Below are 25,000 nucleotides of genomic sequence, written 5' to 3' on the forward strand. Positions count from 1 at the left end.
TTGCTTTTCTTTTATTTCCCTTGCAGGCTTTTTGTAGACTGCCATCTTGTTACTGGATTGGATTTTATGTGCATTTTCTGAGAATCATTTATCTTTTATATTGTAAGTATTTTCAGTTGTTTGATTTCAGAAAAGATATTTAGTCATACTTTATTTTACTTACTTTTGTCATTATTAGGAGAGAAAATGTTTGTGAATGTGTATAGCCCTTTATTTGTACTTGTGTTTCATTTTTGACTTGGAATATTGAAAATAAGATTGAAGGTAGTCCATGAGTCATTTTACTTGTCCAATTAATAAATAAATAAGCAAACACATAAATTTGATGGCTTGATGCATTTCCTGCAGACTGTACAGGTTGATAGTTTAATATTAATGTGTATAATTTATTCTGTAGGTGTCCTACTTGTTTCATTTAGTCTCCTAAGTTCTGACTATGTAGTAGCACAATAGATTTTACATGGTTTTATACAGTCAGTTAATGGTATTATTATATTTTTAAGATATTAATATTGCTAAGTTTATTTGTAATAAGTTCTGGTCTCACTTTGTTTCAAGGTGCTTTAATGGTTTAGCAGCACAGTTTGTGTGAACATACCTTCAGACTGAGTCATGCTATTTGTAGGCTATTCTACAAGCACATGAAGTCTGACCTCTCAAGCTTAGACTGCCTGAACTTCGACTTGCAGAAAATTGGACTTCCTCTATAGCAAATCACAGCTGGCGAGTTGTACAAAATGTTATTCCCTTTTTGGGGGAATTTCCCCCTCTTCGAGTGAGTACAACCATGGAGATGGTATATATAAGTTTGGGGTGAGGGGGCTTGCCCTCTGCAAAAATACTTGTGTTTTTCTGCAAGATGTTTTTGGCAAATGCAGATCTGTGATTCCAATCCTTGGTGCATTTACTTTCATTCACTCATAGTGGAAGTCTGTATGTAAGGTCAATGGTGGTTTATTACTCTCAGGGTGTACAGATAAACTTGGTTGATTTTGGTTTTAACTAGTATCCTGACAGTAATGTAGTTTAGAGACATTAACTGTATCAAATGCAACATATCTTTGGACACAGCCCATACGTGATTGTGAGTTATACATTCAGCAAAGTGTTAAATGACATCATTAGTCACTGAGTTATGATGGATAAGTTTATTAAAGTAATAACTACGTTTGCCATCCCAAGTCTGCAAGACCTCTTGAACTGGGTGTTGTAGATCATAGAAAATCATTTTAAAGTAGTATTAAAGCTAGTGAAAGCTAACAGAAGTAAAACATTATAGCTACAAATTATGAGTACATCCTGTCTGTTTATTGTATACACATTATTAGTTAGTTACCAGTTAGTACAACAAGAAGTTGTTATAACAATTCATAAAAAAGGAAAGTGCACTTTCATGTTCTGGTTAAAACTGGTGGAATATAATTGCTAAAATATTATCAGAAATGTGTGAAAGAATTGTAGAATTTGATACTAAAGCTTTCCATACATTGTTTGTTAAGAATATGTAGCCAGCATGGTTTCAAATTAATTTATTTAAGTTAATTGGACTGCTGGACCTGTACTCAGATTTGATTATTTTAATGGTGCAATATTTTACCAATTTGTCTAACTTTTCAGAGAGTATATGTGATGTTTTAAATTTTCCACGGTATTACCGGGTAAATTATTATTAATAAGACAAATTAATCTACTGGAAGAGAACAGAAGAAGTGGTGTATTATAGACTTTGATGGCAGAAGATGGGGCTACAAGGGCTAGAGTTTGTAGTGTAGGTTTAACAGCAACTTTTAAGAAATCATCTATTTGTTAATGTGCAATAATTTTACAGAAGATAGCATCATAATGTTATTTTTATTAGTAGATGATACTGTTGTATGGAATTACAAAATAGAGAAGTAAACACAATTCTTTTAATATAGATTATTGTGAGGCTTGGCTGTTGGTTAAAAAATGTTAGTGCTCAGAGTTTAACCAATTCTTTGGGACACCTAGGGCAGTTGAACACTTGGTGCCCAGCATGTCAGCTTTTTAAGCAAGTACAAAGCATCACTCTCCTGTTTACACTGGGTTAGTGACAGTAGAACCATATGTAGCCTGTTACACCGGACCCAATATTGAATCTCTTCCAAAATGCTGTTACTAGTACAAATGTTTTATTTGTAGTGATACAAGTGTACAAGTAGACATGAAAATGTATATTTCCCTGCTGTACTGGGGCAGCAGCACTATGTGTACTCTAACTGGTAATAATATTGCAGGATAGAAACTGATAACAAAGTAAGAAGCTGGTACAGAAATATAAGGTATCCTTGAATGCTGTCCCCCTCTAGGAGTGGGAATGTAGACTGTATATTTCTTTGCAGACTTTTAATGAGACCTTTATTGACTAAAAGCAGATCTAGAGCTTTGTGCTTCATGTTTCATTGCAGACACCACCCACATAATTATTGTACTGCAAAAAATGACTTCTGGTTCCAGTTTGGTACCTGTCTAATAGATTCATGGGCTCATTTGACAAGTTTACAGCCTAGTGGCCTTCAAGAGGTTTAGCTCCAATAAAATGTTGATGTTTTCTACTTCTTCCATACATGCATCAAAATTGTTTTGAAAGATGTCAGTGACTGACTTGTGATTGTAAGGCAAGTTCTTCTGTCCATAATCTCAGAAGGCACTGCATAATGTATTTATCATTATTATTATTATTATTATTATTATTATTATTATTATTATTATTATCATCGTTGTTGTTGTTATATTTTCATTTTAGTCTTAGTTCCCTGAGCTGGTGTTAGCTGTCTCATTAGAACATCCCAGACTTTTAAGTAGTGCTGGATCAAACTTCACCTTACAGACTGGGCAGGGGATGTTTATGAGTAACCTGTAAGAATTGGAATGTAATAACAGTTCCTGAAGCCTTTCCAAATGTTTTTCAACATTGTGATATTTCTAGTAAGGATTTTTTAATCTTTTTTAAGTTGTTTCAGGTATCTGTATTAAATTACGGATGAGTGAGGTACAGAGTGGTACAGAGACTTCCCCAAAGAGACTAAGCATGCCCTTTCAAATAAGCCAGAGGGCAGAATATGCTTTTTAGACTTTGGCACATATACGCACTGGCCAGAATTTAAATTTTTGTGTATTACTGACCATAGTGGTTGTAATCAGTGCAGTGTTCCTTTCTCTTGTTCTTGAGTTTGACTATGATGAGGTGATATCTTGGGAACCCAGACATTTGTTTTGATAGTGCTGTCAGTTTGGATGACTTTACTTCTGGGTATCTCAGTGAATCTTCCTTAAGTCAAGAGAGAGAGTGATTAGTAACAAAATTATTTGTATAAAATGATATGTTATGCTGCTTAATATGCTAAATAGTTTAATTACATTGTTTTCAGCTGAGACCTTAGGAGAAAAGCTGTAGAATTTTTATATATTTGCCAAAATGTAATAAGGAAGCAAATGTAAGAAAATAAATGGTTAATTTCATTTGCAGAAATAGAAACTGCAGAGAATATGAATTATTAAAATATTATTGGGGGAAGCATATCTAGATTCCAGCATATATTTAATACACTGTTGGATAAACCTGCATACAATTGCTGATGGTGAGAAGCTGTTTATGTCGTGAATGCAGCATAAAAACAAAAAACTGTTTTTCGTGGATTTGAGTCTTATAGAAAAAGACAAATTGTGATAGTACAGCAGTGTTAAGACAGAAAAAAAAGAAACTGAAGTAAAGGATGATGTAAGAATGTAAAAGAAGAAATGAAAATAGGAAGTTGATTTATACTGTCTGTATCACAGCTGAAATATTAAAATTTAAGAGGCTAGTGTACTAAAATGTAAGAAGTGCAAAAGCAGAAGAAAAAAATTAAGGAAAGATTGGAATATTATTTGGATTATCCTAGGTGATCAAAGTTATACACTGAAAATCAGTCACAGTACTTTATTGCAAAAAACAATGGGTGAGCGCTTTCACAACTTAATGTTGCTTCATCAGACCACATCACTACAAATGATGCTTGATTAAATACTAAAGCAATCAGTATGACATCACAATTTAAAGCAATATTCCTCCACAACCATAAAACATATGTCTGTAATAAGAGAATGCATAAAATTATGTAAAAATTATATGTATATATACAATAAAAAGAAGAAATATATAGTAAAAGAAAGGGGGTATCTTCCCTAACAGTTATTAATAATAATCATTAAAATACATATGTATGCATAAATATATATCTATATATACACACACATTACACACATATAAACCTTAATTGCACAATAAAAAACTCATAGTTAATGTTTAAGGCGCCTTGCCTTAAGGTAAGGAACTAATGAAGTACAACCATTCAGACCAGGATATTTATCCGCTTGTAACTTGGTAATCCATTTTTGTTCTAATTCTTCAGTGTGGTTCTCTATATCACCATCTCTATTAGTCCTTACTATCTGTTGTAAAATTAAAAATTTAAAACAATGACTGCTATCCGTATTCAGGACATGGTTAGCTAAAGCATTTGATTGCTTCTGGTTCCGTATATCCCTTACATGTTCTAACATTCTTTCTTTAAAACTCCTGTTTGTTTTGCCTACATAATAGGCATGACATACTTGGCAAAAACAAAAATAAACAACATCTGCACTTTTACAATCATAATAATTCTTCGTATAAAGTTTAAAACATTTCACAGGATGAATATACTTATTTGTAGTGTAAATATACTGGCAAGCTGCACAATTCCTGCAGGGAAAAGTACCCTGTCTGCTAGAAAAATTCTTTCTAAAAGGCTGATGTTCTCTATTACAAAGGTGCTGTTTTAAGGACACATTATTTCTAAAACTGAAATTTGGGGTGTCACCAATTGTGGAAACCAGACCTGGTATTTCATGTAATAAGTGCCAATTCTTTTTAGTAATTTCCGTATACTTATTAATGTCACTTGCAAATCTAAAGACTACTCTAAACTTATTTCTGTCAATACTTGTATCATGAGATATACTTGTATCAGTACCATAAGAGCTCATGTATGGTTTACATCTTGTAGATCTCTATTTCCATGCATCTGCTATCACATTAGTAATTTCTAAGCTGGGATAACCTCTTGTTTGAAACTCATCTTGCAATTTATTCAAAGCAACTGCTGCCTCTTCATCATTATTGTGTAGACGTAGGGTTCTATAAACTTGTCCTTTAATTTTACTCTTGTTGTCGTGTGCTTTTGGGCACCTTAGTGTACCTGAAGCCGTTTGAATTTGTATCTTCATATCCTAGGTGATGCTTGTACAACAGTGAAACTGACAGGCTGAGATAAGGTAGGCAAGACCTTTTCTAAAAGGGATTTGTACTTAGTTTGGTGAACCGTGAGGGGTTGATTGCCTCATGGTTTTGACATCACTCTAGTAAAGAATCTCCAAAATGACTGAGGGGAAACGTTTTTACCGAAAGTTGGAGATTAGGATGCGGAGTCTACCATGTGGTCAGACGTTTAATAGTTTGATGCTTGTTTAACTAAAATAAAGATTCAGTATTATAACCTAAGCTATAACATATTTATAGCTACGTAAATTCCAGCCAGTGAAGTGTTTTTAAAGAGACATATTGGTGTTATCGGTAAACCTAGTCAGCAATAAATTTAGATGTTTTACTGTAGCAGTGCTCTAGTGGGTTAGAATGGTAGAATGACCATTTGTAAATATACAGGAAACATGAAGGAGGCTTGGTAGAAGGATTGTTTTGGCTGGCCAACTTTGGTGTACTCAAGTCATATTTATTATTAAAGGGCAAATAGTGAGAGCCACTAGAGTGGTCTCTACAGATACTGACTTCTACCTTGAGTGGTAACAACGTGAGAAGCATGTTTTCTAAAAGTGGGTACCCAACCCAAACCAATTATTTGAACAATTAATGGAAGAAATCAGTAGAAAGAGGAACACAGGGCATTTTCAACTCATACTCTGGAAAGGACATAGGGAAGATCATTTAGATAATATTCCACAAAGTAGGTTTAAGGCTGATTTAAATACTGATACGAAATACAGGCTGAGTTTCGGTACGATGTTTTAAATGGATGCTCACAAAATAAGAAATATTTTGGTTAAGAATTGGACATTCATTAGGGGAAGACAATGTCACATCTAGAAGTTTAGGTTAAAGGCCACATATAAAGTATCTTAGAAAGACAACACCTAGTGAATCATGCCCATTGGGGTGTGAAAAAGTGTGGATGGTGTGGTTATTGTATGTATTTTAGAGTGGGCAAAGATTTTAGCATCCGTGACATACAATATAACATCAAAGGAAAATTTAATTGTGAAACAGCTGGAATTGTCTACCTTGCAATATGCCAACAATGTGATGGTTATTGTATAGGCAAAACTGAGAGGGCTTTCAAACAAAGAGTTTATGAACATCTGTATCATATTAGTAAAGGAACTCCTACAAAGGCATTAGCCAAGCACATAGCTATTAACCCCACACATAAGTTTGTTTTTACTATCATTGGGCAGGTTAGTAAGAACATCAGGGGAGGACCATGGGAGCTAAAACTAGAAGAATCCGAATTGTTATGGCAGCTAAGGACAAATGTTAATGCCCCACCAGGGCTTAATGAATATTGCTCTATAAAATCTTTGGAGAGAGAATTTTTTAACATACACTGACGTGTATGAAGTCAGTAATTTTTGTTAAAAATAAGATGAGCACATAGGTCCAAAAAAAGTCTTTTTATGATCGTTCACAATGTTAATGCTTAGTTGTGATTTTATAAATGACAGAAGTTGTTTTTACAGAAATTTTACAAAAATGATGTATGGTTTTATAATAATAGCACTGCAACTTTAAACCAAGGTTTCTTAATTAATTGAATTCCTAATTGTATAATTAATGGCTTTTATAATGGTGATGGTTCTTGAGAAATGTTTGTTGCAGTTCATTATGGAATGTGAATGAATGAAAATGCTAACAATAATTTTTGGGATACTTGGAACTCTCTCTTGGCATCATTTGTTTTAGTTGGTTGAAATTTTACTTTGGTTAATTAGTCATATTAATTAAGAACTCCATCCTCTTAAAGACACACAGACCAATACAAAGCTAACACACTATCAGCACTTAGTAAAAATGTTACAAAGGAAATAGAGCAGCTTAAAACCACATATCTCAAAAATTTTTCATACATAAAAATATATATATAAAAATATATATAAAAAAACACAGCAATGGGGGAGTGCCCGTGCACACAACAATGGTTTAATAAATACCATGTCATTTATTCCCAGTGTCTTTACTGCATTAAAAAATGTAATAGAACGTAATTCAGCCAGCTCAGTCTTATTCCTAATATCACCCCCTCTAATGTTGTCTCTCACAATTTCCAACACAAAAAGCTTAAAATGGGACCCACTAACTCTGACATGACGTGCTAAAGCACTGCTCTCTTTAATGTTCCTGATATCTCCAACATGTTCATGGATACGTTCCCTCAAAGATCGATTAGTCTTACCTATGTAGAACACAAAACAGACCTCACAAAAACTAAAGTAAATCACATTCCTAGTTTTACAGTCTGCATAAAACTTGAAATCAACCATTACTACTGTCTGTGGATGTCAGGTCAGAGTTAGTGAGCCCCAGCGCCGTTTTAAGTTTTTTGTGTTGGAAATTGTGAGAGATAACATTAGAGTATGATGGAAAAGAGGTAGGAACATGTTGTTTGGGAGGTTACAAGCTGGCAGACTTTAAAAATTCCAAAAAGAGTAGTCTGTCAAAATGAGGGGGGAGTGATTCACTGAAAATTAGGAAATTACTCATTTGAGCTGGGAAGTAAGATCTGAATTGTCTATACATAGCAAATCCTTACTGAGTTTAATGCTGTTGGCTGCCATAAAAGCAATTACTAGAAAATGGAAATCGTAGTATAAACCACTTGAAGTGCTGAATATTCTAAAGGAGATAAAAGAACTACAGGTGGGATTTTTTTAAAAAAAGGTAAAGAGCAAATTACATGGAAATATAAGAAAGGTGTGGGAATGATATATGCAAAACAATGCTCAGGAGGAGGATTGAGGCTTAAGGGAAGGCAATGTAATGGGGTGAATCACAGTTAAAAATCAAGAAAACGTAATATATGATGCATGAATATGAACATTTTAATATGGTTTGTTTTCTTTTCTCTTAATGCATGCTTGCTTATGTCATCTGATAATTTAATAAAGGTGTTTAAAAACAAGAACTTGACATTATTTAAGTTTGTTGGTAGTCTAACAGTTAATGGTAAATGATTCCACTGTATAGCCCCTCATGTATAAAAAAAGTCTTTTTTTTGCGACCTGAATGAAATGTACTTGTTTCTCCCTTCAGGTTGTTTTTTTCTTTGTAACATATGGGCTTGTTCAAAACAGAACTCCTACTTACTAAAGCTTCATTGCAGAGCACGCTTAAACCAATAATATATTACTTAGAAACAGCATATATCCAACAGTGAAAAGTTTTAATCTTTCCAGTCTTTCCTGATACCCTTTTATTGACAAACTGTATCTATTAGTGATGTACCTTTATATCCTTCCTGATTTCATATTCTCAGTTGTGTTATAGACACAGAACTGTGCTACATTATTGATGTGTTGTCTGACTTTAACTTTAAACAGACATAATGCTTGTGCGTCTTAATGAAATTATATGAAGGATGTCATACATCCCCAAGTAGAATTTCCTGGTTATTACATTTACATTTGGTATAAATGATAAGGAAGTATTCACTAATGTATCTAGATCAGCCACTTGTAAAATCTCACTGTTGATTGAATATGGATAGCACATATTTAGCTGGTCATACTAATAATATGCTATGGTCTTTATGTGTTTCGCTGTTGTTGTCATAACTTCAGGGAGCTCTGCCACTGGCAGATGAGTACTATTCCCTTTCTACTGGCCAAATGTTGCCTTGCTTCAAATGTCTTTACATACATTGTATAGATGTGAACCCCTGGAGGAATATGAAAAAGGAGCCCAGCTGGTGGGCAAACCAGATTTAAAGAACAAGGGGATGCCCTTCAAATAACCAACGAACATCTAGAACCTAACCACAGATGCATCAGTAGAGGTGTGGAGTTCCCACACCTTAGAACTCAAGGTGCAGGGCACATGGAAATTTCAAGAAAGAGGACTGCACATAAATATAAAAGACATATTAGCACTTCTGCTGTAAGAGCATTCAAGGTAGTTTGTATACCAGGGATGCTGATGTTTATTACAGACAACACTACAGTGATGTTGTACCATATCTCTCAACCATACCAAATTCCTTGGTATTTCCCAATTTCGAGGGTAAAGTTGTGAGGTGCCACGAATTCACGAGAAAATTTACTATTTGTAGTTACCACTGACATCATCACACATTGCCAGCACATTAAGGTGTCATGAGACAGTGTCTGATTAGAAGGAGTAGTGAGGTTTAAGGGAGAGCAGGAATTTTATCAATTTTTGTAATGCCGGACTGGATGACATTTGCTCAAAAGAAAACACGTGTACTGCACAATAATAACAGAAACTATTATTACATTTTTTCATTAATGTATGTGAATTTGGGCTTGCAGAAAAATAGTTTTCTGTCTTAAATTGTTGCTTTTGCTGCTAATGAATAGTCGCATTTGAAAAAAATGTTTCACACTAAATATTTACAGTTTACTTCCATGTTAAGTAATAAATATTGTAATTTGTTATATGTACAGCAAGTTGGCACCCTCTGAAACTGTAATTAATCAAATTATACATTGCAGAAGAACTTAGATGTGTGTTGTGCGACAGGCGGGTGATGGGGATCATTCAGACTAGTATGTTAGTTCCCCTCCATCAGTGGTGGAAGGACATATTAAAGGCAAATTCAGCCCATTAAGGACAATCTGTTGCAGCACTGAGAACTAAACAGCAGCACTGTAGAAATGAAAGCATAGTTCACTTCTGTACTTTTTTTAAGACCCTCCCCCAGAAGCATCCTTCAGATGCCTTGCCTTGTCAATGCATTGTACTGGGATCTGAAGCTGCTGGAGTAACTCAGAATGGCGCTCGCACACAAATGCTAATTAATGTGTACAGTGACATGGTGGCAGCAGCAGTACGATTTCTCCCAGTTACTCATGGTGAGTAAACTGCTACATTTCTGTACGCCAGTTTATTAGTTGGAAGTGGGGTTGGGGAGGTAGGGGACTTCAAACTGTACTGGTATCTCCTGGGGCAGCAGGTTGGCTGCTGAACTGACTGCTAAACTTGATGTCAGTTGAACTGTCCCGGTCGCTTGTGGAAGTTTGGTCACAGATAACGGAAATACGTAGATATGGCAATAAAAATATACTGTGCTTAATTTGTGAAGGTGTGGTATCAAGTTAGTTGTCTAGATTTGTTTTCTGTTGTCTTTGTTTTAAGAATCCAACAGAAAAAGCCCAGGAAGCCCAAAACGTCTCAAGGAACACGTTTAATAAAGAATTCAGTTTAAGATTCAGGTTAAAAATACATTATCAAACGTGCTCCTCGAGATGTTTTGGGCGTCCTGGGCTTTTTTTGTTGGATTTGTCACTTTGCAGCTCCAGTTCCAGTGCTCGCTTCATTCTTGGTTTTTGTACTTTGTTTTAAAGATGGATGGGCTTGGAAGTGTGCTTCTGTGTAATAGTTTTACTTTGATGTATTAGTGTGATGTGAAGTGAAATGTGCTGAAACAAGGCTGAAGAAAAACACACTTTCACATGGGTTGTTACATAACAAAGCACAGATAATTATGAATTTGTCAGCTTAGTTCATGTACAACTTTGTTTTATTAAGAGCTGAGTCTGTTACAGAGCTTTCTTTGCCTTTTGGTTAGTTGGATGACTAATTCTGATGTTGATGGCATGTTTTCATGTGCTTAGGAGAACTCTTGCCAATGGCAGCCATAGTCATTATGTTGCTGTTTTAAAGTTAATCACACTGCAAATGCTGTTCTTCCTAATGTGGGGAAACAGGACACAGCACAACTCAACAAGTGAATGACAGCTTTCTTTCCATTAGGTATTGCACAGAACTACAGTGTTTGTGTGTGTGTGTGTGTGTGTGTGTGTGTGTGTGTGTGTGTGTGTGTGTGTGTGTGTGTGTGTGTGTCTGTTTTTTTTTTTTTCCTAAGACTGACATGGTCAGCATCTGTAAAGGACAGATTTTAAATATTGCTCCTGTAAACTCAAAAATTGCTAGAGTAACAGGTTTTGCATTATTGTGCATTTTCTGAGGGATATGAAGTCTGAAATTCAAATGTCTGCCATTATTAATTATTACTTAGTGACTTGAATCTTCATGTTGGTATCCCAAAATTCCACTGGAGTGGGTGGGGTTACATGAGTATATATGCAAAAACTGTCTTTTGGTTTTTCCCGGTTGGGGGTTGCCACAGTGGAACTCCGGTCCGCTAATGATTGATAGTGAATTTTTACGGTGTCAAGTTGCTAGCCCGGCGCCCAACCCTCAAAGAAGGCACACCCACACATGCACGCACCTACCGTACATTAATCATTGTCCCAATTTTTGGCCAGTTGTACCTACTTTTCATGGGCCTTTGTTCAGCTTTTTGATGTTTCCCGGTTGAGAGGTATGTGTTGTACTTAAAGAGGGGGAAACAGTCTTATCACCTATACAGATTCGCCATAGCCATGCAGGCCTGGGATTAAGTCATGCCATGCACACTGCTCCTTACTGCTTCATGCATCCCCACACAGAGGAACTCCATAGCAGACTAGTTGGGCAGGACCTCTGTTGACCTACATAAGTGGGTGCTGCACAGAGAAACATTCATGGTCTTTACCAACAGTTAGGGTGTCCTAAAGCTAGACTTCTTTGATCAAAAACAGTTTACAAAAGTCTGCTTCAGAGTACTACACAAACAAGCTTAAGCAGTATATACCTACTCCCTGAACTGGAGAGGTTTCTCTCTGTATGCTTTCTTCTAGTTCCCTTGCTTACCAGAATGATTCAAAAGATCAAGAAGGAGATGCCAGATGTGATACTCATTTTCTCTAGTTCTCCCATCTTCTACATCTGGGAGGGAGACAGAGCCTTGTGAAGCTGTTCAGTTGTTACTGGGCAGGAAACAATCCATATGCCAAAAGGCTACTGCAGCAGGGAGGAATTTGAACTTCTTTTGTTATGGCAAGTGCAACCTACACAACTGTGCTTCACATGTCTCTAGAACAGCTTGTGTAGTCATTTTCTTGAGGACAGATCCACATTTCGTAGTTTTATTCAAATAACTGATTGAATGTGCTTTTTGTTCAATAATACCGTTTTGTGAAAAAATGCAGCATTAAGCACATATCTTATATAATCCAAGCTAAACTGTATCACGTATGTCATACAGAAGCCCAGCCTGATCACATCAAACAGTATCTTGTAGATGAAGTATATGGAGGTACATTTCTCAGTAAAATCAGTCACAACATACATTCCTCATTTACTACACTCATGTGTACTGTATGTGGTTTAATACATTTTAATTTGTAGTCTTGTAAAACATAGTGGTAGCATTTCTAACAACACAATAGGTGCCAGCTGCATTATTTTTCATTATATAGTAAAACCCAGACAGCCAGTGTACACCTGGTTAATTTAGAATATATTATTGCATTACTCTTCTGTTTTGAAACAGAATTGAGTTAAAATTGGCACTGAGCCTCTGTTTGTCATTACAGATAATCCAACCCAGTGCATGTGCTCCCTTTTTTTCAGGGACATTCTAAGAATGCTTCTTTGTACTCAAGAGGTCAGATTAACAATGATGCTGACGGAGCTGCACCTCCACACTTCCATATCTGGACAGGCACCGACTGCTTTTGCGAAGTGTAAAGAAGAAAATCTGTGAAAGATAAAAAAAAAAAAAAAAACTCTCATCCCAACCCAGTTTCTGTTAAAAGGCTGCAGCTTCTTGTCCCTTTTCCTGTGCACTGACATGCTGATGCTGGGTCAGCATACATCCTGCATTCTAGCTATTGTAATGTATTACCCCCCCCCCCGACTCCTCATTTAGGAAGCAAGCTTGGTGTAGTTTTGGACAGGGGTGGTAGTCATAGAGGTCATAGTGTGCTTGTGCAAAAAGGTAGATTATCATAGTTTTATATTTGGAGCTGCAAGGCTGATTACAGGTGATGTTTCAACAAAAATATTACTATGAAAATATCTTATTCCAGCAACTCAGTGAATAACAGTGCTAACATAAAGTCTTCCCTGAATATATTTGCTTTTGCCCCTGATTTCTGAGGTTCTTTGTCCTCGATTCTTTAGAAAGGATGCCAACTATGCTTTTACAAAAGAAGAAAGTCAGTAGTACTGCTTATTATATAGTGCTGGGTTCAGATCAAGTTACAATCTGTGAGCTGAAGCTGCTTCAACTTAATTTTCTGTCAGGAGTCTGCTACTGTAACCCATGCTTTTGATTTCAGAAGTTGGCAACCATGTCCCACAAGTTTGATTCCATTTAACTACAAGAAAAAAAAAACAAGGCTTAGTGGAATCAGCTTGTTGTACTCTTAGGAGTTGAGACCAGGTTAGTTATTTGTCATATACTGTTATTTCCTTTATTGACTCACTTGACAATCACTACATCATAGATATAAACAGTCTATATGTTGTACATGCGCAAACATGTTCTTTCCTTATGTGTTAGTAGTAATCGGCAATTGGGCAAGTTGTTTGGTGCTAGGTAGGTCAAGTATCTTCACTGTTCATGGGCAGACAATATTCATTGTACTGTCCTTCGGTCAATTTTACTGAATGTAATGTGGATATGTCAAACAATATGCATAACACAGATGTCAGAAAAAAGGAGAAACTTGACAGTGCAAAGTCTGGGAAAGTGTTGCATCCTTTAAGCTACATGCAGTTTCAAACTCAAGCACATGATATGCTTTTAATGACTGCACTGTGTACAGTACAGCACTAACACTAAAACTTTGGTATTTAAGATTGTCATAAACTAAGTATGTCTGGCAGTGTAGCAAAGAGAGTTAAAACTTTGGTCTACATTTTATAAACCTAGATTGATTCCCAAAGGCTCCTCTTACATATTGTTGAAGACAATAAGTTAATACAACAAATCCATGTGGTTCCTTTAAAAAGTAATTGTGCCTAGTAGTTAATGTTGGGTTAAAATAGATACATAAGCAAAAAACGTGGCTGCATTTTGTATTTTTTCCTTCTGCACACAGCATTATTTATGGGGAGGGTGGTATTCATAGTTATTATGCTTAAGCGCATCAATGCTTTTGTCCAGTTGTCTTTGCACTTAGGTGAATCAAGGGACTGTGAGTACCACACTTAATGTCCTGGATCTTAAAAACGCAAATGTCATTTTAGAAAAGGGTTACATGAGTACCAAGTAGCTTTTATTGTTACATGTATGTATTTTGTTTTTAAGGAATGCAGTTTGATAAAGGGAAGTTGTTATAATTTGTTTTTGCAGCTCCAGTGGCATAGAGGGATAAAGCCCTGACTACCGCCAAGATGGCCCAGGTTCAGTTAGTGACTTGGGTGACTAATGGAGCAGCAGGGCGGGATGGGTGGGGGGGGGTGGGGGCAGGTCTATGATCGCTCACAGTGATGATCTCGAGCTAACAGGGCTTAAGAGTGGAGCTGCTGAGGAGGCAGGGTAAAATTCCACACATCTCCATTGCATGCCCACCCCTGCGCTTCATCATGGACTTGCAGAAGAGGAGGGGGAATTGAAAATGGTTAGACCTGAAAGTAATCCTACCCCAGGACAAAAGAACATAGGTGAAGAGATCCTGGATGCCTCGTTCCACGACCAGCCCCAACAACACCAGATTAAGCCATGGGGTGAGGGTTAGCAGCTGGTAAACCTGGTGTGGACAGTTATTGGGGAGCCGAGCTGGTGAAATGATTGAAGGTGGAGTTGGAATAAAAAAGATGAGCAAAAAAAAAAAACAAAAATGTATTTCTGTTTTTGGTTAAGACAGAAACCCATGTTAAGATTTCTTGTTGTAAACTTTGTTGAAGATATTTTCTTCTTTTGACTGTCTTCCTTTTCTTTAAAACTCATATGTATGAAGATATATAGTTGACTAATGCAGTGCAAGATTTGAAAAACATATTACTCTTGCTGTGTACTTTATGTAAATTGTAAACAGCTTTGAAAAGTTCCAACACTAGTATTTTCTAAAATTACTATAATTTATAATGATTTTTAACTGAATTAAATGATGTTTTGGGGCAAGTGTTCAAGTATCTGTTTGATTTTAGCAGTGGGGTGGGGAAGTAAGTAAACTGATGAAATGTAAAGCTCATGGTATTTGGATCGAGGAGTATTAAGAGTGAGCCAGTTAGAATATTAAGATGTTAGTGCAGCATGATTGTGGGGAGTAATTGTTAAGTGAGATTTATATACAAACTTTATACCATCACCTATTCTATTCTGTTGTTAAGAAAATAACATTAGTATATCCAGGAAAATAGAAATAGAGCAGAGTTGTATTGGCCTTAATCCAAGATTCAATAATTGCAACTGTGACATCTGGCTGTATCCCACCAGAATGCCAACAATTAAATGACGTACCTTACTATCCTGAGCCAGTAACGAAGGGGCTTCAGTCCTCTCTACTGACTTCAATATGATACTGTCACTTAAACAGAAGTAATATTTCACAATTTTCCCCTAAGTGCACAACAGGAACATGCTCTATTTTCCTGGGACTGGACTATATACCTCTGTCCACTCCAAATGTATTCTGCTATTATACACTTCAGAGTAATGTGTCCCAGTTTAAGACTTCTGATATACTCACACTCAAAGTAAATTTAAATCTCGCACATCCAAACACTTCTAGAAAAGCCTGACAGATTTCCAACTGTGTCCCTTCCTCAAAATAATATGGTAACACTGTCACCAATCAGAATGTCTTCATGCCCTTCTAAAGGGGTGTCCAATTATGAAAATTAAATATCCAGATAAATGATAGCTATGACCATAAGTGACCAGGCCTTCGAGGTGACCTGTGGAGTATCAAACAGGTATAAACACTCTCTAATCTATGAAGAAAAACACTGATTTCCAGCCACAGTGTAAAGTGTAAAATAATGAAAAACATTTAATAATAGGTAAAATGATTACAAGAATGTAAATAAATAACTTTCAATAAACACCAGAACTCAATCACTGGAAATGTAAAATTAAACTGCAGGATAGGAGTCCATTATTCTAGAAAAAAACCCTATTTTGATAACAAAGCTTTCAAAGAATACTACCCCTGATCTAATCTAAGACATAACAGCAAGGCAAAAAACAGGCTTACAGTTTTTGGTGAGTTCTCTTTCATGGGTCTCCACTGACTGCATAGCACTGTAACTGACAGTACTTCACAGAACTGCTCAGCAGTTGACAAACTGCAGTCTCAACTGTCTTATTTTAAAAAATAACAGTCAGCTGTTTGAAAAAGTTATTTTTCTTTCAATCAGCTGTTTAAATAATCACTTAACCAGAAACATTCTAATAACATCACTCACTGTTCAGCTGATTCTCCACAGTACTTTTGAATGTCCCTCTCAAACATCTGCAGTTAGAAATGTATCAAAACACTGAAATACTCAACATTTAAAATGTGTTTACATATTCACAATTAGACATGTTGGCATACAATACAGGTTAATCTGAGAATATGCACAAATCTCCTGCCAGACATGCTAACACAGATAACAGTGTTTTCATTTTCTTCACAGCAACAATATCAGGGAAATGGATCGGTAAGAATATATCAATTTGCTTCAGTTTATTTTTGATACTGCTAGCATTAAGTAGATAATATTTAAGTGAAGTGTTACTTATATTGAATTGGGCGGCCACGGTGGTGCAGTGGTTAGCATTGCCGCCTCACAGCAAGAGGTTCTCCAGTTCGATCCTCGGCTGGGGTGCCTTCTGTGCGGAGTCTGCATGTCCTACCTGTAGTCACGTGGGTTTCCTCCAGGTGCTCCGGTTTCCTCCCACATCCCAAAGACATGCTGCAGGTGGATTGGGCACTCTAAATTGGCCCTAGGTGTGTGTGTGCCTTCTGTGGAAGGTTGGGTGCCGGGCTGGCAACTCGACACCATAAAACTCCACTGCCAATCAATGTGCGGACAAGGTGATCTGCTGTGGCAACCCCTAACTGGGAAAAAGCCGAAAGAAGAAGAAGAAGAAGTTACTTATATTGAATTAAGGTAGAGAAGTGGAAGGGCACCCCAGATTTATTTCTGTGTTGTCTTGTACAAACTGTAAAAAGATAATATGAGGAAATGTGTAAAGCTGTTTTGGAAGATAAAGCCATAGAACGCCATTTTGATGTTGTTTAGAGGTATGTTTGCAACAAGAAAAATGAGAGTTACATGCAAAGAACTAAATGAAAGGAACCTGCAAATGGATGAGAAATATGTTTTAGAGGGAGAATAGCTTTGAAAATAATAAAAATAATTTTATTAGCACCTGTTTATAAAGTGTAATGTGCAATGGCATACATTAATTTGACATAAGGATTCTTTAAATGACTATGCTGAAACCTTCATGCCAAAATTATACACAGTTAAAAAGTTATACCCCTGCACAGCAATTAGTTAGTTAAAATGGGTGAAAGAACTAGCTTACAGTAAAATAAATATCATACACAGACTACTAAATGTAAAATTCAAACTGTGAAAAATAAACAAACACTACAAATGTCCAAGTGTAATAAGGCACTTGGGGGTCTTCATGGTACAGATATAACCGCATGCCCAGGGGTGTTGTAAGCAAATGCTCTACAATCCCTAGGAGTGTGACAGTGTCTGTACTATGCACACCCTGTTATGCCTTACTGTATGCAAATATGTACATACATAGAGAGAATGAGATAGAAATTAATACACACACACACACACACACACACACACATATATATATATATATATGTGTGTGTGTGTGTGTGTGTATGTATGTACTGCTGTGGTGGTGCTGCGGTAACATTGTCGCCTCACAGCAAGACGTTGTGCCGTTCGATTCTCATCTAGAGCGTATTCTGTGTGGAGACATGCATGAATGGGCGTGCCTTCGTTGAAGGTTGTGCGTCAGGGCTGGAAAACTCGGCACGTAAAAAATCTACTGCCAATCATTAGCAGACCGGAGTTCTGCTGCGCCGACCCCTAACCGGAAAAAGCCGAAAGACAAAAATGTGTGTGTATGTTTGTATGTATGTGTATATATATATATATATATATATATATATATATATATATATATATATATATATATATATGTTCATGTTAGGCAGAGCCCCTCACTAACTCTCTTCAAGAGAAATCTTAATGAGTGGTTGGGAGATCGTAAGTTTACCCCAGGGGTCACATCTGTGCCACTACTAGACAGGGGCACAGTAAACTAATTCTATTATATAAGGGGACCTTCACTGTGTCACTGCTAGACAGAGGCACAGTATTCTAAATCTATTCTGTGCATTTTTGTACCATTTCATGGGGTGGCGAAAGCCACATCACTATGGCTAGGCTTACAAATGCTCCAGGGAAGATAGCCTAGTACTAAACTATGAAACTATGAAAGTATGGATCTACTTTATATTGTTGAAAAAACACTTAGTGAAATTCAAAACGTTGAGACCTCTTTGCTGAAACGGCATGTTATCGAACACACGGAAAATTGCAATTTCACTCTGGGAAATTAACTATTGAGTCATCATGATGAAATTTGCCCTTTTCTCCACTATAGTGAAATATCCGAGTTGTATGTTTAGTTAGGGGAGTAGGGGGCTGTGATGCCCGTGGACTGGCCTAGCAATCAAGGAGCCTCAATCCTCACCACTAACACCAGTGAGGGGTGTCCATATAGGAAAAGGGGATAATAAATACACACACAGTAAAGTACAGTTTCCCTTAAGAGCATACAGTCAGTCTGGGGCTGGTTTCTCCTTTCTCTCCAGGTCCCCAATAAGACTCCCCACTGGCACAGCTATAGGGTCCGATCTCAGCCTAGTGGACAAGCTAAAACTCCAGCACCGTCTCTGTCCAACCAGTGCTTCGTGTCCCTGCCCAAGTAGCTGACACACACACACACACACTTTGAGATAAGAGTTATATACAACCACACAGACACTCCTGGGGAAGGCTGGCACAGATTCTCCAGCTGTGCCCCTTTTCTGCCCAGACTAAAACATAGTACCAGCTGCCACCACCCACTAATATCAGCTACTCAAAGGCCCTTCTGAAAGGGTGTCCAATTATTACTGTGCAATATTATTATCCAAATGGTAAGTGTGACTGAACAGACAAAGCTTATTAGAGTGACTTGGTACAGTATCCCTATATACATGTCATGTACTCTAGAGCTTAAATTAACTGCACATAAAACAGTCACAGTTGAAAGGTTTAAAAATATTTAATAATAAATAATAAAAACACAAGACAATACTTCTTACTACACAGTGCTAATCAAGAGTTCAGAGATCACAGAGAAATACTTAAAGTAATACCGTAGAAAAGTTCTGACATCACAGAAATACAACCTAGTCTAATCTTCCTATTTCCTAGCTATATCTAAGAGAAAACACAGTTCTAAATAACTTACTTATAGAAACAGACAGTGCTGTTGATGTTGGATGTTTTCGAGACAAAATGCTCAGAGCTGTGTGATTCTCTCTCTTTAAACTGATAACACAGATCTGCTTCACATGACATCATTCTTCACACTTCTCTGGTGTTCCCAGGCTAACAGAAACTACATTTATATTCTTTACAACTGATCAGAAATCAGAGCAATAAAGGACATTTATGCATGCAAATTCTAGCCATTAACTCTGGTCTTAAAACAATAGGCAGGATGCCTCCCTCTAGACATATCAGCTCCGAATTTTGACATCAAAGAATTGACTAATCAGCTTTGTTACAGCAGAGTGCACTGTTGTTACATTTTTGCAGTTAAATATCTAATGCAGTCTTTTCACATTTAAGAGAATAAGCCTGTGGCTTACATTAATATTTACAAATGACAGAATTATCTACAAAATTCTATCTGGCTAGGATGGCAGCCTTTACCTATTTTCACAGAGGCATGAGGGCGAAGCTCCCCATGTGGGTGGGTTTGATTTGCTTCAGTTTGTTTATTCTATGATGGTGGACAAGTGGTTCATTTCCTGAACTAAACTTGTGATGTTCCAATTGTTCGATAACATGCCGTTTCAGCAAAGTGGTGTCGATGTTATGAATTTCACGTAACTGTTTTTTTGACTATACCAAGTAGATCCATATATATATATATATATATATATATATATATATATATATATATATATACATATATATATCTATAGTATCCATACAGATCCCCGACAGCACTGTCTGCCGAAGCAGACATCACTGAACATACTTAACCGAAAGTGCTGTTCACCGAAGCAGCACTTTTGGAAAAGTATGCTTGTTGTGCCGGTCGCACTATGGTGCGGTTAAGGGAAAATTGCCTTTTCCCCACTGTAGTGCAACCTTGGAGTGAGAATATAAAAGTAGGGGGGTGGAGGCCACAGCCCCCCACACGGGGGGTTTGCCTCCCTGCATAAAAGAAGATTTATTGATGTTCTTCGTGTTTCACTGTTGCACTCATTACATTTGGGTTATCTGCTTGCAGTAGCCCTTAGTCGGCCTGATTATTAAAGTCTTGGGTCCTGTGTCAGTTGCTGTCTCATCTTCCATAACGTCAGGTAGTCAGGGGTATAAAGCATGCAGCCGATGCCATTACATCAGTCTTTCTTGCCGTGCGGTTCCCGAAGCAGAAGCAGTTCGCAAGTGCCAGTCAGCCGACTCCTGAAATTTTCATTTTCGAATTTCAGAACCGAAGTCTTCAACTAAAGCTAAGTACCCCATTGGGGAAACTTTTTCTTGCTCTCAACCGATGTCAGTAAAAGTCAGTAATTATATTTCTCGTGTAAAGCAAATACCTCATAAAAATTTTCATTCGTACTGTATTCCTTGCCTAGGCCCTGACCACGATACACCACGTTGTCAGTTTTGTGTCTTATTTAAACCACAAACTATTCATCGTCATTACAGTTTTGCTTCTAAATATTTTGGTGCTTGGTTCAATTATCCAGATATGTCTTTGGTAAGCCACCCGACTACCGACATTCCGAAAAAACACAAAGATAAAGACAGAGACAGGCCGCCTAGGTCCAAAGCTGCCGAAGATGCTTCTCCTAAGCTAGTCGCCAGTTTGCCGGTACTCAATGAGGTGCTTTCGCAGCCCCTGATACCCACTACTTCAGATTCCCAGGCCTTTACTGAGACCCATTTGGAGTCCGGTATGCCATGAGATGCTTCAACTGTGGAACCTGCGGATGTCTCTACCTTGGATGGGTCCGGAGCCGCTGTGCAGGCACCGGCTTCTGAGGGTGTATTCAGGCCTACTGACTTGCATAATAAACCAACGCCATCTTCTTCTTCTTCTTCTAGGCCTAAAACTTGAACCATGCCTAGGAAACTGACGCCCATACTGCATGGTCAAGCCTCTATGCCTAAAAAACAAATGATAAGAATGGCTGAAGACCTTATTACTTTAATCAGGGGAAGCCAACCTTCCCCCTCTAAAAACCCAGGACTGAATTTGCTTATGATACTTCTGACCAGGATTCTGAAATTTCTGTCTCCTCTGATGACCAGGATTTACCCTTATCTACCTATGAGGATTCTGATGCAGAGGACTCTATTCCCTCTGCTTCTCCTCCAGAGGATTTTTCTTTTGGTGAAACCTCGCATACTCTTAGGGAGCATTTTCACTTGGAAAGCCAGGATTACTCTGATTCTAAAAAGAGGCTTAGAGATTTCTTACTCCTGCCCCAACACAGGCCTTTAGCTATCCCTCCTGTTCTGGACATTGTTGACAATGCCTTTTCAGAATCTAGCTTGGCCCCTGACTCCTGCTCCCAGAAAACCTAACAGATATTACAGGGTTCCTGATTCTCACAAATTCCTTTTTAAAAATCCTACCTTTTATCCTGAGACCATTTCACAGGGACCCAAGGGCATTAAGGCTACTACTGCCAAAAATCCTACCCCCTCTGATAGAGATTCCAGGGCCCTGGATAGATGGGGTAAGAAGGTATGCACCTCTGCAGCCTTGGCCATCAGGGCCTTAAATTGCCAGTTTCATATGTTAAAGTATCAGCAGCATATTATTGGATTGCTTAAACAGAAAATTATGTTGATTCCTGATTGTGCTGAAAATAAGGATTTACGGGATTTAATGCATTCTGCTGAACAGGTTGGAAAACATACTTTGCAATGTGGTTTTGATTCACTAGAGACATCTTGCAGGGCTGCTGTCACCGGGTCTGTACTTAGGAGGCATGCTTGGCTTAAGGAGCAATCTTTGCCAGATCATGTTAAAACTAAATTGCTGGATGCTCCCTTAAATCAGGACTGCTTGTTTGACGACAAAGCAGAAGAAGTTCTTAAAAAGATGGAGGAAAAAGCTAAATCTATGCAAACTGTTAAAGATTTCTTACAAGTGCAGCCTCCTAGATTTAGAAGGCATTGGCCCTCAAAAAATTGGTCCTTTCCTGCCTCTTCCAGGCCTTCTCAGTTCAAGCCCAGAACCAGCAGAACACCCAGGCTTCAGTCCCAGGGTACACACAGGTCTAAGCAGTGGGGGGCTCCCACTTCCAAATCAGGGAGTAGTAAGACTCCCCCCTATGGTAAGCTGTCTCAGTGACTTAACTTTAAAACTTCCAAGCACTTCTCAACTGACTGCTCCTTTAGGGGGAAAGATTGCTCTGCAAGCAAAAAATTGAGAACTCATTACCCAGGACAAATGGGTTTTAAACATAGTTTCCCAAGGATAGAGATTTCACTTCCACACGTTACCAACCCCAAATGGTTGGCCAGACCTACCCCCAAATCAGTGGGCAGAGGCTCAAAAGCAAGTACTCTTTCTCTTAAGATTAAAGGCTATTCAGACTGTACCAGAAGAGGAAAAGGGACAAGGTTTCTACTCAAGAATTTTCCTGGTACCCAGAAAAGACAACTCATGGCGTCCTGTCCTGGACCTGTCCATCCTAAACACCTTTTTGGTGATTCCAAAATTCAAGATGCTAATTCTTCACCAGTTGCTTCCCATGATAGGCAAGGATGCCTGCTTGGCAACACCAGATTTAAAGGAAGCCTACCTGCACATCCCATTCAGGGAATCTTGCAGAAAATACCTACGCTTCAAAGCAGGCTGCATCAGTTCTCTGCACTGCCCTTTGGCTTATCTACTGCGCCCAGGGTATTCACAAAGTGCCTAGCTCCAGTCATTGCATTTTGCAGGCAAAGAAATATTCAAATATACCCATACCTGGACGATTGTCTAATTTAGGCAAAAAGCCAGGACATACTTCTGCATCATCTGGCATTTGTACAAAAGGTGTTAACTTGTCTGGGGTACATCATAAATGAAAAGAAATCACATGTGGTACCCTGTCAACAAATTATATTCCTGGGAGCAAGCTTGAACACAACTTCCCAGATGGCTTTCCTCATGCCAGAGAAACAAATTCATTTGACAACTTACTTCAAACTAGTGGCCACAAAAACCCTGCTATCTGCAAGGCAAATACTGCAAGTCTTGGGGTTCATGGCCTCGTGCATCCTATTAATTCCATATGCAAGACTGCATATGAGGAAACTACAATGGTATCTAAAAAGCCTATGGTGTCAACATTCTCAGGATCTAGAAGCAATTATTATTATTATCATACCTTGCCTACGGTTAGAATTCCTTTGGTGGGCAGAGGCCTGCCACCAAAATAAGGGACTACCAGTCACTCTACCCCCTGCTGCCCAAACCCTAACAACAGACCCATCAGACTATGCATGGGGGGGGGGGGCTCACCTGGCAGGGAAGTGCATTAAGAGCAAATGGAACCCAAGTCAAATGCACCTGCATATCAATAAAAAAGAAATATTAGCTGTACAGAACGCTCTGACAGCCTTCAAGGACAACATTCTTCCAGGACAATTAATGCTAAAGATGGACAATACTACTGTTATGTGGTACATAAACAAGCAGGGGGGGTACCCATTCTTACCCTCTCTGCAGAGTAGCCATGGCTCTATGGAACACAGCCATGAGCTACCAAATGCATCTACAGGCTCAATTCCTGCAAGGAAAACTAAATACACTGGCAGACGAAATAAGCAGAAATCTCATGGACCCACACGAGTGGAAACTGGAACCACAGACTTTCAAAATGTTGATCAACAAATGGAGGAACCCAGATATAGGCTTGTTTGCCTCCCCCCAGAGCTACCAATTGGACAAATTCTGCACAAGGACTCCTCACAAACAAGCCTGGAAAGTGGATGCTCTGTCCTTCAGCTGGAAAAATCAATCAGTTTATGCCTTTCCTCATCTGCCTCTCCTCTCCAAAGTACTACTAAAGATCAAACAGGACAAACCAAGGATGATATGATTGCACCAGACTGGCCATGCCAACACTGGTATACCCTCTTGTGCAGTGTGTCACAGATGGCCCCATGGCACCTGCCTCAGACCCCTACACTGCTTTCTAAGCAGGAGAGCCAGATTCTGCATCCCCAGCTTCAAACCCTGAACCTGGCAGCCTGGCTAATCACCTAATCTCTCCGTTACCATCCCTCAGTAAACAAGTGTTAAATGTCATTTTGGAGGCAAGGAGGCCTAGTACTAGAAAATCTTATGCTGAAAAATGGAAAAGATTCTGTGCCTGGAACCAAACTCAAGGGATGACCACAGCAGCACACAATATACCTCAGATTCTTCAATACTTAACTGAGATGCTTCACATGGGCCTTTCTTTTTCCTCCATCAAAACTCATGCCTCAGCCATTTCAGCTCATTACAACACAGAACCACCCCTCTTTTCTCATCCACTGCTCAAGCAGTTCCTCAGAGGGGCCAAAAACTTAAGACCACCCAGGAGAGCCCCAACTCCAGCCTAGGACCTT

General features: G+C 38.1%; 1 protein-coding gene across 3 annotated transcripts in view; it reads left to right on the forward strand.

The window, feature by feature from the left end:
• ANKRD6 (ankyrin repeat domain 6) overlaps positions 1-25,000 on the forward strand; it is a 1,808,044-nt gene that overhangs the window by 598,758 nt on the left and 1,184,286 nt on the right. For 2 of the 3 annotated variants that reach the window (XM_044067116.1, XM_044067125.1), the window contains exon 2: positions 27-102. The exons of the other annotated variant lie outside the window; for it this stretch is intronic. The gene's annotated coding sequence lies outside the window, so the exon portion shown is untranslated. The remainder of the gene's footprint in view (positions 1-26; positions 103-25,000) is intronic. 3 annotated transcript variants of the gene reach the window in all.

The sequence above is a fragment of the Protopterus annectens genome, chromosome 1.part0 (assembly GCF_019279795.1).
Source record: "Protopterus annectens isolate FY-2018-M chromosome 1.part0, PAN1.0, whole genome shotgun sequence".
NCBI lineage: Eukaryota > Metazoa > Chordata > Ceratodontiformes > Protopteridae > Protopterus > Protopterus annectens.